General features: G+C 38.5%; 1 protein-coding gene across 10 annotated transcripts in view; it reads left to right on the top strand.

Annotated features, from left to right (window-relative positions):
- The window catches only part of LOC149127575 (uncharacterized), a 291,161-nt gene that overhangs the window by 36,840 nt on the left and 236,293 nt on the right, over nt 1-18,028 (top strand). For 2 of the 10 annotated variants that reach the window (XR_016231777.1, XR_016231767.1), the window contains exon 3: nt 12,506-12,677. The exons of the other annotated variants lie outside the window; for them this stretch is intronic. The gene's annotated coding sequence lies outside the window, so the exon portion shown is untranslated. Of the gene's footprint in view, nt 1-12,505; nt 12,678-18,028 lie in introns of those variants that run through there. 10 annotated transcript variants of the gene reach the window in all.

The raw sequence follows: 18,028 nt of genomic DNA, 5'->3' as shown, positions 1-18,028 counted from the left end.
TTTTTTTTTTTTTTTTTTTTTTTTTTTTTTGTGTGTGTGTGTGTGTGTGTGTGTGTGTGTGTGTCTTCTACCTCTCCTAAAACTTTTAATCTACAAGGTGTCTTAAGGAATATTGTTTTATCCAACTCTATTTTTTTTTTTTAGAGAGAACTCTAAATGCCAGAGGACTTTGGTATTTTTTTCATAGCATATCTGGGAATCCTCCTTGCTTATTCAAATATAGCTGATCTCTTTTTTTCTCCAAACATACAGACTTTTTTTTTTATTTTAAAGATTTTATTTATTTATTTTAGAGGTAGAGTTACAGACAGTGAGAGGGAGAGAGCAAGAGAAAGGTCTTCCTTCCATTGGTTCACTTCCCAGATGGCCGCAACAGCCGGAGCTGTGCTGATCCGAAGCCAGGAGCCAGGTGCTTCCACCCAGTCTCCCATGTGGGTGAAGGGGCCCAAGCACTTGGGCCTTCTTCTACTGCTTTCCCAGGCCACAGCAGAGAGCTGGATTGGAAGAGGGGCAGCCTGGACTAGAACCAGCGTCCATATGGGATGCCAGCACCGCAGGCAGAGGATTGACCTACTGTGCCACAGAGCAGGCCCCATGACAGTTTGTTAATTCAGGCTTTTCTAATTCCTCAAGTCACTTGAGAAACTTTAGAAATAAACTGTGCCTACATTCTCCACCCCCTCCATCCCCCCTCCCCGGTAATAATGAGAGCATAGAGCAGAGGAAGACTAACCTAGGCTTTCTAAACAACTGACTTGCGAGAATAACTTTCCAAGGACATGCTCCCAGTGACCAAAGGGCCATCCACTACTACTTACTAAAGATTGACCAGTACCCAGTAGCACTCCCGGGGCACCAAGTCTTTAACTCCCAGACCTTTAAGGGACATCGAAACTAATGTCAAAACCATAGAACAAACTCTTTCACATACAATCTTTGAATATAGGTTTTGAGGGTTATCAACCTTTCAACCTTATGCAATTTGAGATTCTTTGGAGAGAATTTAAAATGCAAAACTAGGTACAAAATTAATGATTTGTTCCAATTTGGAGGAAAGATTTCCACAGATTACTGAAGGTTTGGAAATCTGATACTCCTTCAAGATTTATTTTGGAAATCTTGCAGAAATTCGTAGAGAAATACTCACATTTTCTGTGTGCAGTTGGCTTTTCCTTTCCACTGGAAGGCCCCACACTCTCAGCACTCAAAAGGGCCTATGCAAATAAGGGATCCGGAAGCTTATACTTAATTTAACTTCATTCTAAAGTTTCTGGGACACTGACAGCCTATCTACTCAAAGGGAGTTTCTGACACTTCTTGTCATTTTCATGGGAAATACCAAGAGTTATGGCATATTTGTAAGAGGTAGAATTGGAACATCAAACCTCTAGTCATTGTACTACCTTCATCTGTAATTTTGGACAAACCACAAAACACTGGTAAACATTGTGTTCTACAAAATACAGTTGATCCTCACATCCATGGATTCCCTGTTTGCAAACTTGCCTATCTGCTAAAACTTACTTGTAACTCAACTTTGCAGTATATATGTCATTCACAATCATTCACAGGCATACATACAGTGGTTAAAAAAAGTTACCTGCTGGCCATGTTCCCAACTAGGGTTGAACAAACAATAATTTGTCTTTTTTAGCTTTTCTGCTGCTAAGTATTCCCTTTGTATCTGATTTAGTCTTCTGTTTTTCACATTTTTGTGCTTTGTTCTTGGTGACTTTGCTTCCTAAAACGGTCCCCAATGTAGTGCTACTGTACTGTCTAATGTTCCTAATTGCGCAAAGACTGAGATGTGTCTTATGAGAAAATACATGTATTAGGAAAACTTCTTTCAGGCATGACTTATAATGTAGTTGGCAGTGAGCTAAAAAAAGTTAATGCATCAACAATATTGTGTTTCCAGAAAAGAGAAGATGGTATTTGCTGGTTTGTATGAGAAGCCTCTTCAGAAAGTTCTAAAGTAGCTCCTATAGTGTGTGATGAAGCAATGGAAAAGATGAAAAAACGAATAAATTTGTGGATTGATGACAGTCAATTTTTTAAGACTTGTTTATTTGTAAGAGTTACAGAGAGAGGTAGAGACATAGAAAGGAAGAGAGAGGTCTTCCATCTAGTGGTTCACTCACTGAATGGCCACATTGGCAGGGCCAGGACCCAAAGACTTGGGCCATCCTCTGCTGATTTCCCAGGCACATCAGCAGGGAGCTGGATCGGAAGTGGAGTAGCGGGAACTTGAACTGTCATCCATATAGGATGCTGGTACTGCAGGCTAGGGCTTAACCCACTGTGCTACAGCACCATCCTGATGACAATCAGTTTCAAAAAGGCAGAGTAGATAGTGCTATTGTGAGGCTGAAAGTTGGAGAAATTTACAGTCACATTATCCAGAGTCAGGAAAGTGTTAAACCTTTCTCAGCTAGTCTCTTAGTATAAAGAAATATTATATAAAATTAATTATTTGTGAGAAGTACATAATAAACTGCCTTTAAACAGAACACATAAAACCAAGGGTATATTTAATCAGTAGATGAAGCTGTTGTGATCAAAGTCTTATGGGAACCTAACTGTATTTTCCCTAGGAACTATGGTCAGTACCTGCTAATTCAATTTGTGTGGTTACTTTATACAACATAAATTCCATGAATGATGAGAATCTGCTGTAGAAATATTTGGATTTTGTAGTCATTTCATATGGTGCTCCAAGAATTCTTGAAGTTGAGAAAAGAGTAATGAAATAATTTTTAAAAGAATATCCACACATAAATGCCTTCTGTAACACTCAAATCGGTTGTGTCTATTTTACATTCAGAAGTTCTGAGTAAAATTGAACTTGTAGAAAATAATCTGAAGGTATTTTTAACTAAGAATGTAGAAGCTACTGAAATTGAGCATTTCTTGACTTTCTTTTCTTTCCGTATCAAATGCTTAACAGTTAAGACACCTGCCTCCCACATTGGCATGCCAGAGTTTGATGCCCAGCTCAGACTCCTGACTCCAGCTTCCTGCTATTGCAGATTATGGGAGGGGGTATTGATGGTTCAAGTAATTGGGTTCCTTGACTGGGGATTGGGGTTGGGTTTCTAGCTCCTGGGTTCAGCCTCAGCCATTGTGAGCATTTCAGGATAGAAACTGTAGATGGGAAAGCACTCTCTCCTTTTCTGTATTTCTCTCTCTTGTTCTCACTAGCTCTCAGGCTCTTAGTGAATGGTATTAAACACATTTTTAAAAAATTGTCTTTTAATTATAACAGAGCTTTACAATTTTGTTAAATAAGTTGAAATCAATTTCAGGTACTTACCATTTTCCAATTATCACCTAAAAATATTTTCTTTGAAATGATGAATGATTGCCACCTTTGAAGATATTTTTATTTGTATGAAAGAAATAAAATGTCTTATGGCATCAAACATGTTTGGTATGTGGAATTCTCAGCAAAGTCAATACTTTCTAGTTATACAGATTTATATATAGTTATAATCTTCTGTATAGAAGTGCTTTGTTCCAATTTGTGAGAAGGTTAGAGCAGCTGTCAGTTTGAAAGTGTGTTTACTTTCTACCAAGGAATTCTAAAAGCTGGACTATACAATCCAAGCCATTAAAGTCCCTATACCATAAAAGTAAGCATACTCCATGAGATAATAAGGAATACAAAGTAATATTATTGACAAAATGATAATCTCATTCTCCTAAAATAGAGGATCGGCATGGAAATTATATACTTGTCCATGTTCACACAGTTAGTACACAGAGAGATTCCAACCTTTACATTGGATTAATACCAGCTTTTAAGTGTGTTACTATTGTCATTATCATGTATGGTCTGTAGAATATTCATTCATGGTGGATATTGATAAATGTTTGAAACCACTGTCCTCGTAAGAATTCAGGAAGGCCCAGACCACTACATAGAACAGTTGCTGCAGTTTTGTTCCAGGCCAAAAGAGACAGATAGGTCTTCAGTGTCTCATACTGCCATGCTGAAGAATTGTAGGTATGATGTCAGTGCGACTGACTGATGTGGAAGTATTAGCCGATTTTATTTTTTCCTTTGGAAATGGCAAGGCACAAGTTACCATGAACATTGCAGAAGCAAATGAATTTTGAACTAAATTCATTGAGTCCAACTGAATTAAACAATATAAAGTTCTTCCAGCTAAGAAAATTTTGCATGCTTCTACAAACCCACCCTATCAGGAAAATTGAACTAAAGTCTGTGGGGAAATATGGATATTAAAGACTGAACTTCACTGCCTGTAATGAATACCTTCCATAGTGGTCAAACCAAATAATGATCGATTTGCTGCCAAAACAGGAAGTAAAGAGGTAGCCTCAGCGACAGTCAGCAACTTCCTGGTCATTAATATTCCCTTTTCCTGTCTATGACTGGTAAGACCTACCTATGGCTCTTAGAATCAAGGTTGGCTTAAGGAAGTCCCTATACCCACTTCCAGTGGGAAGTGAAAGAAAGTGATTAGTTGCAGCTATGGATTTCCTTATAAGGAAACAAACACTTTTTTTTTTAAATGAAACCAAACACTTTTGTTCTTACTTAATTGACCATAAACATAAGGCTTCTCTAACTGAAAGCAAGATGAGGAAATGATACGTTTTTTTCTAGATACAATAATAATCTGAAAAAACTGGGTGGGGGACTTCTATTAATTAGAATAAAGTGGAAATTGATGCCGAGTAAGCAACCAATGCACCTGCCACAGTCTGTCGATGGTTGTGCATTGGACATATTTCCAGGTTGCACCCTTGGAAGCATTCCAGTCAACGTCTGTTTCTAAGCCATGTTTGTAATGTGTAAGTCCCAGTCTAGGTACTGGTGAAGTAAAAACAAGATATGGGGCTGATCTTAAGCTGAAAATGGAGCAAGGATTTATTATATAAAAGTTTTAACCAGATAAGGTGATATGTGACAAGGTATATGTGGCTCATCAATTTTTAGATCTATGTTAATTAGAGTTTGAGAGAATTAGGTAATTGGCTTTTTTTCATCCCATAGTTTCCTTACAAACTTCTGTTCTCGTCACCAGAAAATATCTTGGTGACTCAAAAACATTGGCCTTTTTTATTTCTGATTTGTCTTTTCTTTCATCAATTATTTTACTCACTTGCGAAATATCCTGAGTATATTATATAGGAATTTTATGATGAATATTATTTTGAGGAGGAATCTTATGATAGAAAGTGACACATATCACAGAAAATGAAATGAAGTTTCCATGAGGTAAAAGCTAAAGCAAATCCTATATTTCTAGCTTCAATCTGAGATTGGAAGCCTGCTAGGAAAGGAAGATGATGAAGTTATTGGAGACAATCGGGTCTTTTGGTGCTGAAACAAAAAAGGCTTTTTATATACATTTTACCTGAGGGAAAGCAATGGTGAAAAGACGTGTTGTTGATCTTGCTTCCTCTTAATCCTTGTATAATTTATAATTTAATATACTATTATCTTGATCTGTGTTTATTATTGTGGTCAATATGTGCTACTGGGTAAAGAAAACCTTTAGTATCACCTTCACTTAAAACTATGGCCATAAGAACATGGATTTTTGACAGCAGGTACATATGTATTTACAGAATTGATAGTACTTACCACCCACTTATCTTGAACTGTAGGTCAGGCTTCATAAAGACAAATGTATTTGGAACTGCTTTAGTAAGTAGGTTCATTGGTAGTTTGTTAAGTAGCAATAATTGAAGAAACTGAATTGGAATCATGCATTTCCCTGTTTCACCAGAATGCCTGCTGCTGAAGTTGTAGAAACCTTCATTTGACCTCTTTGCAGCAAATGAAAAGAATTATACTCAAATAGAAATAAAGATCTTAAATAGTTACAGGAGTGACTAAAGTAAAACTGTCAGTGATGAGTCTGGATATAGTCCTCTGGTAACCTAATCGATTTTAGAGATGTTCTGCTTCCTAATAATATGGAAAAGAAAGTTATGTCTGAGTCAGGAGCCTGGGACATGGAGTATTTCTTAACAAGTAGCATTTGGTTGTGTTTAAGAAATATTTTTAATGTAAACTTTCCAAAGATGAGGTATTTTGAACATCAAAATTTTTAAAATCATCCTTTTGAGGTAAATGATTTGAAAAGACATTCTTGAAGAATTTTAAGGAATTCTAAAGTATTTTAGGAAGACTATGGAATTATTATGTTGGAAAAGGCTGTTGTAATGTCGGAAGTTTCTGAACTGATTAATTTCACATGTATAAAAGGGTGTGGTATTTTTCAAATCCTGTAAGAGTTTCAGGTGGGGATAAAAGAATATATCTGATAGTCCTCAAATCTCTGTCTTCTACTTTAAATTGGCTTATTATTTTCACAAGTCTTTACATTGTTCTGCAATTACAGTTATTAAAAATAATTTGGACATCAAATGAAACAAAATCTTTTTTTCTGGTCCACCCTATTTGATATCAAGTAGAACTTTTGTTCCTGAATCTATTGTACAATTTGTTTTCTTTGGAAAGGTCACCAAATAACACCAGCTATTCTTCCTCATGTGATCTGTGTTTCTTTAGCGTTTTGAATTAATTTTCATTTGTGGCTGTAGCAAATTATGGCAAATTTCACGTTGTGAAACAATACACACTTTAACTTGTATTATTATAAACAGTAAAACTGTTACCTGCATCCTACACATAAGAAATCTGCCCCAGTTTTGTCAGCGGTGCTGTGCTCCTTTCTGGAGACTCCAGAGTAGAATCCACTCCTTGGCTTTTCCGATTTCTGGAGGATACTCTGTTCCTTGACTCCTGATCCCCTCCCTTCCTGCTCAAAGCTACATTGTATCTGTGACCATTCTGTGTTAGGAACATATTTGTCCTCTCCTTCTTACATAGTAATGGACCTTGGTGACTTATCTTGGCCCCACTCAGTGGATCTAGGATGGTTTCCCAGTCCATGCTCTTAGAAGCCACTTTGCACGTGTGACTGGTATGGAAGTAGGAAGTGATTATGCTTGTGGGGTCATTGTTCTGCCTACTACAGGGATATTGCCCACAATGACATTCATTCAGGTTTCACCACTGTACCTTGTTAGTCTCTGTTCTCTGCTCTGGGGTTCCTTCTTGCTTATGGTCCCTTGAAATCACCATGGTCCAGGTCAGACTACACTGTTGCTGCTTTTCTGAAATGCACAGTATCTTTATCCTCATCGCTCTTACTTGTTTAGCTCTTGTTTGCCATCCTTTCCTGTGTGTTCAGATATAGCTCCATCAGAACTCTGTAGTATTGATCACACTAAGATTCTACTGTTAGTCCACTGGACACATGGCTCAATTCTGACTTTGAAACTTCCACTGTGAGAATTTATATCTACAAAATCAGAGATGCAACCAAAAGCCATACCATAGGAAGCTGGAATAATTATATAACAGACATAAAGTATTTCCTAAAGTATGCTTTATGCCACCATTGAGACAAAATATTTTGGTAGATAAAAATTGTGTGTGTGTGGGGGGGAGAGATTGTGCTACATAGTTATAATCCCGAGGTATCCTGCACAATGTATCCATCTATCTATTCATAATGCATGTTGGGGCTAGGGAAGAAGTGTAGAAAATGGTTAAGAGAACAGATTGTGTAGCTGTGTGATGTTAGACAGGTTACTTAATCTCTCTTAACCTCAACTTTAAAATACAGGGAGAAGGAAAAATCCCTGTCTCATGAGATTATGATAAGTACTGAATGAGTTAGCATTTGTAAAATCTTTTGAATGAGTATGTACACTAACTGTTGTATAAAGACATAAGAGAAAATGTTCTGAGAACACATGGTATAATATAATCAGCTTAATTTTAAGAACTCTCAGTGCTGTCTGACCACGGAACTCTTTTCCCAAATAATATGTATTCACATTCTACAGAAGTCCTTTCTATGTAAAGCCCTTTGGAAAATACCAATATGATAACATCTTACTTTGTGTATTTGTTATGCGGTGTGTTAATGTGTTTTCCAGTGACATTTGGATCTTTATGTTAGGAGCAATTAAACCAGAATGTAATGCATGGAGCAAGAGACAGTGTCTCTCTCTAGCAGATAGCAAAGAGCATATAGTTAATTTACACTAAGTATTTGTTAAATAAATAAAAATTGGAAAATATGCTTTTTTATTAAAGATCTTCAGTTAATATGTCCTAACCTAATTCTTTTTCTGTCTATGATCATTAATTAGCTATTTTTAAACATAAAAGCTTTGCTTATGACTCCTTCATAGAATAACATTTCATAAACAATTCTGATTTATTCGGATAACCTCAGTTTCCTTTGCTTTCTTATGAAAAGCAAGTGAAATGAAAGGCATCAATTATCACATATGAATTACAAAGAGAATATTCTGTACCAGAGATCAAAATGAATTTGCTACTTCAAATTAGTGTCAGTAAACAAGATATTTCAGAAACAATATGGTACATACACTTGATTTATGCGATTCTATTCTAATTTGCCTTCATTTAGGCTGGATATTTCTATTTTGAGATAACAAATATTGGCCTCAGAATACACTGGTTGGCAAAGTTCTGGATAATAAAGCTTTTAATATATTTAATTTTATTTTTTTATCTCTCTAATCATTTAATTACTAATTTTGATCATTAACAAAATGGAAAACAGCGGTTCACTGACATCTAGCTAAAATTCATTCACTACTTTGGGACTACTGAATAACCCACCATAATGCCTTCTTCAGAATTAATAGCTTTAATTGCTTTAGTACTTTGTTTCACTGAAATTATACATTTATTGACGACTGCTATGTGTTGAGAAAAAAATCTTTTTTTAAAGATTTATTTATTTATTTGAAAGGCAGAGTTAGAAGTAGAAGCAGAGAGAGAGGTCTTCCATCTTTTGGAAGAGAGAGAAAATCTTCCATCCGCTGGTGATTCACTCCCTAAATGGCCACAACAGCCAGGGCTGGGCCCAGCTAAAGCCAGGAACCCATAGCTTCAGGTTTCCCACATGGGGCAGGGCCCCAAGCACTTGGGCCATTTGCTGCTGCTTTCCCAGGCATATTAGCAGGGAGCTAGATTAGAAGCAGAGTAGTGTCTCAAACTGGTGCCCACATGGGATGCTGGCATTGAAGGCAGAAGCTTAACCTGCTGCACCACAACACCTATCCCCATGTAGAACTTTTGAAAGAAACTGCGTGCCAGTGTAATAGAAAACAGATGGAACAAATCAGAGTATCAGATGTGCACTGATGATGCTTGAGATACGGTGTATTATTATGGAAGATCTTGAATAATTGAATTTTAGAAAAACAAGAAACAATGTGAAGAATGGATTCCTAGGTCTGAGTGCTTTGAGACAGGAAGATCAGTTCAGAGACAGAATTCTAATTCAGAAAAGTGGTCATGAAAGTGAGGGCCTGAAACTGGATCAGTGAGAAAGGGATAGAAGAACATGAGCTTATCTCAGAGTTGAACACAACAACAAAGGAATGTTGGCTGATAGGATGATGGAGACACTGGAAGGGAAGATGGAATAATGGCAGTAAATATAACATCTAAATGTCTAAAGTGTAAATAGCTCTAAAATTAAGAAATTCAGAGGTTATCAATAATTAGAGATATGAAATGCCATTATAAAATTAGGAAAGACAATGGCTAATCTTAATATTTTAACTATATTTTGTTACTTAAAAGGAATGTTTTGCCTTAAAATATACTTTAAAACAAATAAACTGTTTAATGATCATGAAGTATGTAGAGAAATGGGCCCACTCTTACATTGCTATCGAGAATGAATTGGTCAAAACGGCACCTTAGATCAAAAGTCACAAATACTTATATTGTCTGGTCTATTAATCCCACTTCTAGAAAATAATCTTATGTTATGAAATTGAAATAATAATTTTCTTTATAAAATATTTATAAAAGGGTAATTTATAAGTGTCAATTTACAAATGTTAGAAAATGGTTAAATAAATGCTTCATATAATATTAAAATTACATCTAAGTATTAATGACAAGAGAAAATATGTCTGCATTTAATAAGATTTTTTTAAATAACATTTTTTTTTTGACAGGCAGAGTGGACAGTGAGAGAGAGAGAGACAGAGAGAAAGGTCTTCCTTTTGCCGTTGGTTCACCCTCCAATGGCCGCCGCGGCCGGCGCGCTGCGGCCGGCACACCGCACTGGTCCAATCGCAGGAGCCAGGAGCCAGGTGCTTTTCCTGGTCTCCCATGGGGTGCAGGGCCCAAGCACTTGGGCCATCCTCCACTGCACTCCCTAGCCACAGCAGAGGGCTGGCCTGGAAGAGGGGCAACCGGGACAGAATCTGGCGCCCCGACCGGGACTAGAACCCGGTGTGCCGGCGCCGCAAGACGGAGGATTAGCCTAGTGAGCCGCGGCGCCGGCCTTTTTTTAAATAACATTTTAAAGAATTATAGGAAAAGATTAAAAGGAATAATGTCAAGGTTCACATGTCTTTGAAATTTTAGGGTTATGGTTAGTTTCTCCAATATTCGCCAGTAACTTGATGCTATTGGGTCGTAGATTATGAACCTTGATCCATTTTGAGATGATTTTTCTGTAAGGTGTAAGGTAGGGGTCTTGTTTCATACTTCTGCACGTGGAGATACAATTTTCCCAGCACCAATTTGTTGAAGAGGCTGTCCTTGCTCCAGGGATTGATTTTTAGCTCCTTTGTTATAGATGAGTTAGTTGTAGATGCATAGATTGATTTCTGGAGTTTCTGTTCTGTTCCATTGGCCTACATGTTTATTTTTGTGCGAGTAGCAGGCTGTTTTGATGATGACTGACTGCCCTGTAGTGTATATTGTCTGGTATTGTGATGACTCTGGCTTTGTTTTTGTTGTATAAGATTGCTTTAGCTATTTGGAGCCTCTTTTGTTTCCATATGAATTTTAACATCATTTTTTCTAGATCTGTGAAGAATGTTGGTATTTTGATTGGGATCAAAATACTTTCAAATTAATTGATATTCTTCTAATCCACAAATATAGAAGATTTTTCCATTTTTTTGTGTTGTCTTCTGGTTCTTTAATGTTTTATAATGTTCATCATAGAGATCTTTACCTTTTTTGGTTAGATGTATTCCAAGGTATTTAATTTTTTTTGAAGCTATTGTGAATGGGATTGATCTTAGACATTCTTTCTCAGCCTTGGCATTGATTGAGTATACAAAGGATTTTTGTGCATTAATTTTATATCCTGCCATTTTACCAAACTGTTATGAGTTCTTATAGTCTCTTAGTGGAGTATTTTGGTTCCCGTATATATAGTATCATGCCATCTGCAAATAGGGATAATTTGACTTCCTCCTTTCCAATTTGTATCCCTTTGATTTCTTTTTCCTGCCTAACAGCTTTATTTCTAAAACGTCCAGGATGATATTGAACAGCAGTGATGAAGGTGGGCGTCCTTGTCTGTGTCTCGATGTTAGTGGAAATTCTTGCAACTTTTTCTAGTCAATAAGATGCTGACTGTGTGTTTGTCATAAATGCCTTGATTATGTTGAGGAATGTTCCTCCTATACTCAATTTGCTTAAGGTTTTCATCATGAGAGCATTTGTCTTTCATCAAATGCTTTCTCTGCATCTATTGAGATAATTGTATGGTTTTTGTTCTTCAGTTTGTTAATGTGATATATCACATTGATTGATTTTGTGAATATTGAACCATCCCTGCATGCCAGTGGTAAGTCCCACTTCACCTAGGTGAATGATCTTTCTGATGTTACAGGATTCAATTAACTAGTATTTTGATAATTTTTGCATCTATGTTCAACAGGGATATTCTACAGTTCTGGTTTTTTGTTTTTTTTTTTTTTTTTTTTTAGAAATTTCAATAAGATTTAATAGTTTTTTGGATTAAGTAGGAGAAAAACTTCATCCTTAACTGAGACACTTGTCAAAGCCAAAAAAATCTTTTGCAAAAACCATCAGATCTGTAGGCTCCCCAACGTATAGTGACAGAAGCCCATGAAGTCCATTATTCTGGGTCCATTTCAAGCACTGTTGAAGGAATCTCACTTTTTATCCAAGGTACTGGTTCTGGTACATACGGATCATAAGTCCATTTGGGGAAAACTCGTTTATAGAGGTTCATTAGTACTGTGTCTTGAGATTTTAGCTTCCCATCAAAACTGCATTTCATGTGGCCATGGGTGCCTAAAGGCTCTTTGATGTGTCCCCTTCGGCCCCACTTTGTTCTCAGTTCCACTGGTTTAAACCATAGCACATCCTCTCTGTTGAAGAACATGTAACGTACTACTGCTGTCTTAGTAAAAATTTTGAAAGGATGACCACTCAGAACAACTCTCTTGATGACCATTCTGTCTGGATCCACTGACAACAGATGGCCTGTAGCAATGAGGTTGTGCATTCCATTGCTTTTCTGTTTGAAAAGCAGCACAGATGCAGGAGGAAAAGTGATTGGCGCATATACTGTTACCACTAGGGCCACATCAGCGGTCAGGAATCTCTGAAATTTATGTTTATCCGCTGCAGTGTGCTGAGAGAATAATGGTGAAGCTCGGAAGCGCTGGAACCCACAGTGAAAGATCAGCTCCTCTTTGGCTTTCACAGGCTCTGTGTCACCAGGGTTCCGCCTCACCACCATATTCAATACTGACATCTTCTGTTCATGAGGGAGTAAAGAAAATGCAATCATAGGTGCTCCTCGCCTGAAGGACTCCACTACTGAGACAGGAACATCCGAGACGTGAAGTGTGACATACCAGCCAACCTCAGCTCCTTCAACCTCTTTGTCATCAATCTCTTTAAAGATGCTTTTCCTGGTATTAGCAAAGTTCTGAAACTGTTCTCTGTTTTATCTTTTTCTGGTTTTGGAATTCAGGTGATGCTGGCCTACTAGAAGGAGTTTGGGAGGATTCCCTCCCTCTCAGTTGTTTTGAATAGCTTGAGAAGATTTTGAATAAATTCTTCTTTAAAAGTCTGATAGAATTCAGTAGTGAAGCCTTAAAGTCTTTAATTTGTATTTTTAAAAATCACATGCAGTTTTGAATTAACATATTTGCTTATTTAAAAAATACTTACAAATTTTCTTTTTGCTCCAAGCTGATAAGAATAGATTGCTTTACCTTTAAGTCATTTTTTTCTTTAAAAGAGATGAGGATAAAAGTAAATAAATGTGGTCTGTTACATTTCAGTATATTTACATCACCAGATCTTGAAAATGAACAAAATGTAAATTTCATAACTCCGCAGAAGAAATCAATTACAAGTTTGGCTTTTTGACTTTTTTAAAATTATTAGTTATTTTTTAAAATGTAAAATTTATTTATATGGCATAATGTGATGTTTTGATTTGACAAATGGTTACACTGCAGAATGCTTAAATCAAGCTAAGTAACAAGCCCATGATATCACACATTTATTTTTTGGTGAAAAACCTTTTCACTCTTAATTTGGTAGCCATGCATTTGGCTATCAGATATTCAGTAAAGTGTCCTATTTGACAAGCATAGTCCTAGCCAGTGCTGGAAACTTGCCTTAGAGGAGTTTACAATTAAATGGGAAGCTGGATGTTAGCAAAGTGTCCTGCTGTGGGGAGTAATGAGGAAGTGATATTTGAGCTGGGTCCAAACAATGTGTAAAAGTTAGTAGTTGCTGGTGCCACGGCTCTACTAGGCTAATCCTCCGCCTTGCGGCGCTGGCACACCGGGTTCTAGTCCCGGTCGGGGCACCAGATTCTGTCCCAGTTGCCCCTCTTCCAGGACAGCTCTCTGCTGTGGCCAGGGAGTGCAGTGGAGGATGGCCCAAGTACTTGGGCCCTGCACCCCATGGGAGACCAGGATAAGTACCTGGCTCCTGCCATTGGACCAGTGCGGTGTGCCGGCTGCAGCGCGCTGACCGCGGCGGCCATTGGAGGGTGAATTAACGGCAAAAGGAAGACCTTTCTCTCTCTCTCTCTCTCTCTCTCTCACTGTCCACTCTGCCTGTCAAAAAAAAAAAGTTAGTAGCTAAGATGACAGAAACATTCGAAGTGAACTGAATACACAAAGGGTACAGAGTAGAAGGGATTTTAAAGTGTTGGTTCATTGAGATGTTGGGAATGGGAAATATGAGGTGCGTTGTAGGTAAAACTGAATTTTAAAAGGTTTTATAGATCATGATACATTTAAACTAATAGAGTTCTCTGGAAATAACAAAGTGTAAGTAGCATGATCAGATTACAGTTTTAAGAATGTCATTCCAGGGTCCTGTGTTGTGGTGCATTAGGTTAGGCCTCTGCCTTCAATGCCAGCATCCCATTTGTCTGCTAATTGAAAAACTGGCTGTTCCACTTCTGATCCAGCTCCCTGCTAATGCACCTGGGAAAGCAGTGGGGGATGACTCAAGTCCATGGGCCCCTGCACCTATGTGGGAGACCTGGAAGAAGCTCTCAGCTCCTGGTTGTTGTGGCCATTTGGGGAGTGAACCAGTGGATGGAAGATCTCTCTCTCTTTCTTCCTTCCTCTCCCTGTAACTCTGCCTTTCATATAAATAACAAACAAAAACAGAAAGCCCACATCATCAATCCAGCTGTGCTGATGGGCAAAGTTGCAGGTGGGCAGAGCTCATGTGAGAAGAGTGTGATCCTCCTCTAAGGGAGAGGTGTGTGGCCTGGATTGGAATGTTGGCAGTGGTAAAGGAGAAGTGGGAGATGCAGTTGACAAGATTTGAGGTGGTGCTTTCTGTAGCAATAAAATATGAGCCACACACATTTTAAGATTAAAGAAAAACATAGAAAGTGAAATTAATTTTAATAGTATATTTAATTTAACCTAATATATCTAAGTTATTGCAACATGTAGTCATATATTAGATACAGTAATGAGATTTGTATTCTATAATATTAAAATCTAGGGTGTAATTATATTTACATCCTCTTTAAATTTGGACTGGCATGTTCCACAAGTTGCACAGTGAAATGTGTGAGGCTAAGTGTTTGGAGGAACCTTAGATGCAGATGCATCCTGATTCTGATACTTGGCTTCCTAGCATTCTTAATCTCCAGTAAGCTACTTATTCTGAACACTTCATTGTGCCATTGTAATGATTGAGTGAAATAATTTACATGAAAATGATATTCAATAAAGAATTATTTAATATAAGAAACTGATCCTTGCCCTCTTAGATATTGTCTTTGAGATGCTAAAATAAGATAATTTGTTCAAATCTGTGAGGAAAACATTTTAGCTGACTTTTTTTTTTAATAAAGAAGAGGAAAAAAGAATTGGTGGTTCACTGTAAACCAATCAGAATTTAGAATTATTGACACAAATTTTATCCTTAGATAAAAAGTAATCATTTCACAAGTGGAGTGGAAATCCTAAAACTATGCTTCAGTGGTACTATAATTTGTGTTTCAAAAAACAGGTGACCTGTTGGAGCAAAATAAATTGTGACATAGCATCATTATTGATGTTCTTTTAATTATCAGAAACAACTCTTTTACTGTGTCTGAATGCATTAAAGCTCTAGCAGTTACCACAGAGAAACCTGTTACTAACAATATTTATAATGACTCTAAAGAGTGATTTATTTTAGAAACTGAAGTAAGATTATCCTTTCTTTTGGCAGAGGTCAGAAAGAATGTTTAGGCTGCTTTTGATCATGGCTACCTGCTAATGAATTAAAATAATCAACACAGGCCGGCGCCGAGGCTCACTAGGCTAATCCTCCGCCTAGCGGCGCCGGCACACCGGGTTCTAGTCCCGGTCGGGGTGCCGGATTCTGTCCCGGTTGCCCCTCTTCCAGGCCAGCCCTCTGCTGTGGCCAGGGAGTGCAGTGGAGGATGGCCCAGGTGCTTGGGCCCTGCACCCCATGGGAGACCAGGAAAAGCACCTGGCTCCTGGCTCCTGCCATCGGATCAGCGTGGTGTGCCGGCTGCAGCACGCCGGCTGCGGCGGCCATTGGAGGGTGAACCAACGGCAAAGGAAGACCTTTCTCTCTCTCTCTCTCACTGTCCACTCTGCCTGTCAAAAAATAAATAAATAAATAAATAAAATAATCAACACATCAAACCAATTTTAGATGTTTTCTCCTTTTAACTCTATGGGAATTTTCCCATAGATACATGAGAGGAGAATTTAGCTCAGAGCAACTGATTAATCAATCATATGATTTTTCTAGGCAGCATCACTATTAATGAATGAACCTTACAGCTAGAGCAGCATAATAGATATGTGAACAGTATATTCGGGAAACATATGCATTTGCCTGTTTTCCATATTTCAGCTAGTATAATTAAGCCACTTTATTTTTATTTTTTATTTTTTTGCTGACCACATTGCAACAACTCTTTTTTGCTTTTAAATCAAGACCAGAGTTTTATGGTGGTCCACATAGCTCTGCTTAGGTACAACTAAGTCCTTTAAAAAAAAATTATTTATTCAGAAGTCCGAGTTACACAGAGAGAGGAGAGGGAGACAGGTCTTGCATCCGATGGTTCACTCCCCAGGTGGCCACAACGGCCAGAGTTGCGCCGATCTGAGCCTCCTTCCAGGTCTCCCACGCTGGTGTAGGGGCCCAAGGACCTGGGCCATCTTCCACTGCTTTCCCAGGCCAAGGCAGAGAGCTGGATCAGATGTGGAGCAGCCGGGCCTTGAACCAATGCCCATATGGGATGCCAGCACTGCAGCCAGGGTGTTAACCCACTGCACCACAACGCTGGCCCCACTAACTCCTTTTTAAAATTATTATTATTACTAAAGCAAGATTTATTAGAGTCAAAGACCTCCAGCCAGAGTGGCATGGGAGGGGGAGCTCTAAGAGAGGCAAAACCTGAAGGAGCCACTGGTACTGGGGTTTTAATGTACAATTTTGAGGAAAGAAAAACTTGACATTCAGATCCAAGGTGGGGCAAAAACCATCAAAAGACTGATTCGCAACCTTTTATCTTGTCTGGCTTGCTTATGATAAAACAAAAAGAACCAAACTAGGAGCTCAGAAGGAATCTCCATTCCCTGGCCATTCTCAAGGTAAGATTGGCAGCTTCCAAGGAGTGGGCAGGCAGGAACTTTTGACTTTGCTAAGACAACCTCGGGAATGTAAGCATTTAGCACCTTAAACCTCCACAGAGACTACCCTGATTGTCCACTAACCCAATGACTCCCCACATTCCCTCCCCTAGAAGAATGGCTCCTAAATTCTGTTAGGGGGTATGGGACGATGGCCACTCTGGCTTCTTCAAGCTGAGTAATGGTGGAGTCGCAATTGAGACAGCAGGTGGAAGACTCTGCCAGTTTGCAGAAACTGTTTCCATCTGAGATTTCATGTGCATGGCCATCTAGAATTTCATTGTTTCAAGTCGGGAGAAAATAAATCTAACAAGCAGATTAAACTCCCAGGGTCTAAATGAAGAACAGAGTCATTATTAGAGGACTTAAGAGAGGAGCTGTCTAAACTATGAGTAAGTTTTCCCATTGAGAGGCAAATAGAAACCGACAGGAGGGACTTGTTAACTCTCAGGTAGGCTAAGGCCTGGCCAGGTATATATGAAGTCCAGACCTATCTCTTCACATAGGGTACTGGAACAGACATCATAAAGGATGTGTGAACCTCCTTAGGGAGGGCATCCTGTTGACTTCCATTACCTAGCTGGCCTGGGAGGTGAGCTTTCCTGAATAGAAGGCAGGTGGCATCTCTAAAAGGAAATTTACAGTTCTACCTGCAATGTTACTGACCCTACTTGACTGTCCCCTCAACAATGGTGGCTACTTTGGAAGCTGGGCCAAGTTGGCTTAAAGCTAAAAGCGTCTGTGGCTCTGACCCAGGGGTCCTTCAACCCCTAGGTCAGTTCCATTTCCAGTGACCCAGCTCTTGGCTGGCAGAGCTGCCAGGGCTCTACAAAATCTGACTTCTCTGTCCATCTGAAGCCCTGGTTTTCTATATTGAAAAGCAATGCCTTTTGCAATGGACTGGTCTGTTGGGTCTCCTCGATGGCAGGTTACTGTGCAAAGCAGCCATTAATAGTCCTGACACCTATCTTTGCATTGCTACTGCTGCCTAGCTTGCTCCTCTTTC

Source organism: Oryctolagus cuniculus, chromosome 3, assembly GCF_051225735.1.
Source record: "Oryctolagus cuniculus isolate XC-2025 breed Fujian yellow rabbit chromosome 3, ASM5122573v1, whole genome shotgun sequence".
NCBI classification, from domain to species: Eukaryota; Metazoa; Chordata; class Mammalia; order Lagomorpha; family Leporidae; genus Oryctolagus; species Oryctolagus cuniculus.
The sequence above is the reverse complement of the archived record's forward strand: the minus strand, read 5'-3'. Positions and strand labels throughout refer to the sequence as shown.